Source organism: Carettochelys insculpta, unplaced genomic scaffold, assembly GCF_033958435.1.
Source record: "Carettochelys insculpta isolate YL-2023 unplaced genomic scaffold, ASM3395843v1 scaffold_0108, whole genome shotgun sequence".
In the NCBI taxonomy this organism is placed as follows: domain Eukaryota; kingdom Metazoa; phylum Chordata; order Testudines; family Carettochelyidae; genus Carettochelys; species Carettochelys insculpta.
In genome coordinates, this window is record NW_027439145.1 from 1 (window position 1) to 5000 (window position 5000).

A 5000-nucleotide genomic window follows, 5' to 3' on the forward strand; every position below is an offset into this window, starting at 1 on the left:
AGGTCAACCTCTGCTAAAGCGGCCGGGGTTGACCTGCTGTCCCTGCCGGACTTAGAAAATTTTTCTCTCCAGCCTGGGACCGGGGTTGACCTGTTGTCCCTGCCGGACTTAGAAATTTTTTCTCTCCCGCCTGGGACCGGGGTTGACCTGTTGTCCCTGCCGGACTTAGAAAATTTTTCTCTGCCGCCTGGGACCGGGGTTGACCTGTTGTCCCTGCCGGACTTAGAAAATTTTTCTCTCCCGCTCGGAACCGGGGTTGACCTGTTGTCCCTGCCGGACTTAGAAAATTTTTCTCTCCCGCCTGGGACCGGGGTTGACCTGTTGTCCCTGCCGGACTTGGAGCCCCAGGAGGGGATCGGCCACCAGGTCAACCTCCGCTGAAAGCGGCCACGGTTTACCTGGTGCCCGGGGAGCGAATCGGACACCAGGTCAACCTCAGCTGAAGCGGCCGGGGTTGACCTGCTGTCCCTGCCGGACTTGGAGCCCGAGGAGGGGATCGGCCACCAGGTCAACCTCCGCTGAAAGCGGCCACGGTTTACCTGGTGCCCGGGGAGCGAATCGGACACCAGGTCAACCTCTGCTAAAGCGGCCGGGGTTGACCTGCTGTCCGTGCCGGACTTGGAGCCCGAGGAGGGGATCGGCCACCAGGTCAACCTCCGCTGAAAGCGGCCACGGTTTACCTGGTGCCCGGGGAGCGAATCGGACACCAGGTCAACCTCTGCTAAAGCGGCCGGGGTTCACCTGCTGTCCCTGCCGGACTTGGAGCCCGAGGAGGGGATCGGCCACCAGGTCAACCTCCGCTGAAAGCGGCCACGGTTTACCTGGTGCCCGGGGAGCGAATCGGACACCAGGTCAACCTCTGCTAAGGCGCCCGAGGTTGACCTGGTGCCCGGGGAGCGAATCGGACACCAGGTCAACCTCTGCTACGGCGGCCGGGGTTGACCTGCTGTCCCTGCCGGACTTAGAAAATTTTTCTCTCCCCGCCCGGAACCGGGGTTGACCTGTTGTCCCTGCCGGACTTGGAGCCCGAGGAGGGGATCGGCCACCAGGTCAACCTCCGCTGAAAGCGGCCACGGTTTACCTGGTGCCCGGGGAGCGAATCGGACACCAGGTCAACCTCTGCTAAAGCGGCCGGGGTTGACCTGCTGTCCCTGCCGGACTTGGAGCCCGAGGAGGGGATCGGCCACCAGGTCAACCTCCGCTGAAAGCGGCCACGGTTTACCTGGTGCCCGGGGAGCGAATCGGACACCAGGTCAACCTCTGCTAAAGCGGCCGGGGTTGACCTGCTGTCCGTGCCGGACTTGGAGCCCGAGGAGGGGATCGGCCACCAGGTCAACCTCCGCTGAAAGCGGCCACGGTTTACCTGGTGCCCGGGGAGCGAATCGGACACCAGGTCAACCTCTGCTAAAGCGGCCGGGGTTCACCTGCTGTCCCTGCCGGACTTGGAGCCCGAGGAGGGGATCGGCCACCAGGTCAACCTCCGCTGAAAGCGGCCACGGTTTACCTGGTGCCCGGGGAGCGAATCGGACACCAGGTCAACCTCTGCTAAGGCGCCCGAGGTTGACCTGGTGCCCGGGGAGCGAATCGGACACCAGGTCAACCTCTGCTACGGCGGCCGGGGTTGACCTGCTGTCCCTGCCGGACTTAGAAAATTTTTCTCTCCCCGCCCGGAACCGGGGTTGACCTGTTGTCCCTGCCGGACTTGGAGCCCGAGGAGGGGATCGGCCACCAGGTCAACCTCCGCTGAAAGCGGCCACGGTTTACCTGGTGCCCGGGGAGCGAATCGGACACCAGGTCAACCTCTGCTAAAGCGGCCGGGGTTGACCTGCTGTCCCTGCCGGACTTGGAGCCCGAGGAGGGGATCGGCCACCAGGTCAACCTCCGCTGAAAGCGGCCACGGTTTACCTGGTGCCCGGGGAGCGAATCGGACACCAGGTCAACCTCTGCTAAAGCGGCCGGGGTTCACCTGCTGTCCCTGCCGGACTTGGAGCCCGAGGAGGGGATCGGCCACCAGGTCAACCTCCGCTGAAAGCGGCCACGGTTTACCTGGTGCCCGGGGAGCGAATCGGACACCAGGTCAACCTCTGCTAAGGCGCCCGAGGTTGACCTGGTGCCCGGGGAGCGAATCGGACACCAGGTCAACCTCCGCTAAAGCGCCCGAGGTTGACCTGGTGCCCGGGGAGCGAATCGGACACCAGGTCAACCTCTGCTACGGCGGCCGGGGTTGACCTGCTGTCCCTGCCGGACTTGGAAAATTTCTCTCCCCGCCTCGGACCGGGGTTGACCTGCTGTCCCTACCGGACTTAGAACATTTTTCTCTCCCCGCCCCGGCCCGGGGGTTAACCTCGGGGCGCACAGCTTCCCGGGTCTGACGTGCACGTCCTGTCACCTCCCGGGCCCGGCGTCCTCGTCCTCCCTTCCCCTTGGGCCGGCTCGGAGGAAGTTTTCCCTCGGCCCGGCCTCCGGGTTAATTGTTTGGGCCCGGCTGACTGAGGCCAGGCTGCTGACGCTAAAGCCCGGGGAGGCGGGGGCCTACGGCCATACCGGACCGAATGCCCCCGATCTCGTCCGATCTCGGAAGGTAAACCGTCCCGGGCCTGGCTAGTACCTGGATGGGTGACCGCCTGGGAATCCCAGGTGCCGTAGGCAGCTTTTGGCCCCAGCGGGGGTAGAGCGGGGCGTGTGTCTGCCGTGCGGGAGCAGGGAAGCCGTGAGGCCAAGGCGGCGCGACGGTCCTGGGGGGCGCTGAGGCCTTTCCCTCTGCCTGCCTGCGTGTCGGGGGCGGGGGGGCGGGCGAGGAAGCTTAGGCCCTCACCCGGTGCGGTGCGATGGCTTGGGTCGGGTCGGGGAGAGGGAAGAAAGCGTGTGTGGAGCGTTGGTGGGGCAGGTGTGTGTGTGGGAGTGCTGGGTGGGGCAGGCCGTTGAGGCGGTGGCGGTGGTGGTGTTTTTGGTGGGAGTGAGTTGGGGTCAGGTGGGTGTGGGGTCCCGCCCGGGGGGTGGATGGTCTGAGGGTTAAGGCTTGGAACGTGCGTCTTGGGGGACCGTGGGTGGAGGTTGTTGAGAGCGGGGAAGGCCCTGGGTCTCGGTTGTGGACTATTAAGCCCGGTGGAGGGGGACCGTGGGGGGAGGTTGTTGAGAGCGGGGAAGGCCCTGGGTCCCGGTTGTGGACTATTAAGCCCGGTGGAGGGGGACCGTGGGTGGAGGTTGTTGAGAGCGGGGAAGGCCCTGGGTCTCGGTTGTGGACTATTAAGCCCGGTGGAGGGGGACCGTGGGTGGAGGTTGTTGAGAGCGGGGAAGGCCCTGGGTCCCGGTTGTGGACTATTAAGCCCGGTGGAGGGGGACCGTGGGTGGAGGTTGTTGAGAGCGGGGAAGGCCCTGGGTCTCGGTTGTGGACTATTAAGCCCGGTGGAGGGGGACCGTGGGGGGAGGTTGTTGAGAGCGGGGAAGGCCCTGGGTCCCGGTTGTGGACTATTAAGCCCGGTGGAGGGGGACCGTGGGTGGAGGTTGTTGAGAGCGGGGAAGGCCCTGGGTCTCGGTTGTGGACTATTAAGCCCGGTGGAGGGGGACCGTGGGTGGAGGTTGTTGAGAGCGGGGAAGGCCCTGGGTCCCGGTTGTGGACTATTAAGCCCGGTGGAGGGGGACCGTGGGTGGAGGTTGTTGAGAGCGGGGAAGGCCCTGGGACCCGGTTGTGGACTATTAAGCCCGGTGGAGGGGGACCGTGGGTGGAGGTTGTTGAGAGCGGGGAAGGCCCTGGGTCTCGGTTGTGGACTATTAAGCCCGGTGGAGGGGGACCGTGGGTGGAGGTTGTTGAGAGCGGGGAAGGCCCTGGGACCCGGTTGTGGACTATTAAGCCCGGTGGAGGGGGACCGTGGGTGGAGGTTGTTGAGAGCGGGGAAGGCCCTGGGTCCCGGTTGTGGACTATTAAGCCCGGTGGAGGGGGACCGTGGGTGGAGGTTGTTGAGAGCGGGGAAGGCCCTGGGACCCGGTTGTGGACTATTAAGCCCGGTGGAGGGGGACCGTGGGTGGAGGTTGTTGAGAGCGGGGAAGGCCCTGGGTCCCGGTTGTGGACTATTAAGCCCGGTGGAGGGGGACCGTGGGTGGAGGTTGTTGAGAGCGGGGAAGGCCCTGGGTCCCGGTTGTGGACTATTAAGCCCGGTGGAGGGGGACCGTGGGTGGAGGTTGTTGAGAGCGGGGAAGGCCCTGGGACCCGGTTGTGGACTATTAAGCCCGGTGGAGGGGGACCGTGGGTGGAGGTTGTTGAGAGCGGGGAAGGCCCTGGGTCTCGGTTGTGGACTATTAAGCCCGGTGGAGGGGGACCGTGGGTGGAGGTTGTTGAGAGCGGGGAAGGCCCTGGGACCCGGTTGTGGACTATTAAGCCCGGTGGAGGGGGACCGTGGGTGGAGGTTGTTGAGAGCGGGGAAGGCCCTGGGTCCCGGTTGTGGACTATTAAGCCCGGTGGAGGGGGACCGTGGGTGGAGGTTGTTGAGAGCGGGGAAGGCCCTGGGACCCGGTTGTGGACTATTAAGCCCGGTGGAGGGGGACCGTGGGTGGAGGTTGTTGAGAGCGGGGAAGGCCCTGGGTCTCGGTTGTGGACTATTAAGCCCGGTGGAGGGGGACCGTGGGTGGAGGTTGTTGAGAGCGGGGAAGGCCCTGGGACCCGGTTGTGGACTATTAAGCCCGGTGGAGGGGGACCGTGGGTGGAGGTTGTTGAGAGCGGGGAAGGCCCTGGGTCCCGGTTGTGGACTATTAAGCCCGGTGGAGGTGTTGCGTACGGTGGATGTAAGGGGGAGGGCGTATGAAGTGACCGAGGAGTGGGCAAGGAAACGGGGGGAAAAATTTGGAGGCGAAGGCGGCCGAAAAAGGGTGCGGTTGACCTGGTGCCCGGGGAGCGAATGGGCCACCAGGTCAACCCCCGCTGAAAGCAGCGGAGGTTGACCTGGTGCCCGGGGAGCGAATCGGCCACCAGGTCAACCCCCGCTGAAAGCACCGGAGGTTGACCT

At 65.1% G+C, this 5000-nt stretch overlaps 1 non-coding gene across 1 annotated transcript; it reads left to right on the forward strand.

Moving 5' to 3' along the window:
• Window positions 1-2530: 2530 nt before the first annotated feature.
• LOC142006684 (5S ribosomal RNA) lies at window positions 2531-2649 on the forward strand. The gene has a single exon (XR_012643730.1). It is a non-coding gene; the product is annotated as a 5S ribosomal RNA (ribosomal RNA).
• The last annotated feature ends 2351 nt before the right edge of the window (window positions 2650-5000 follow it).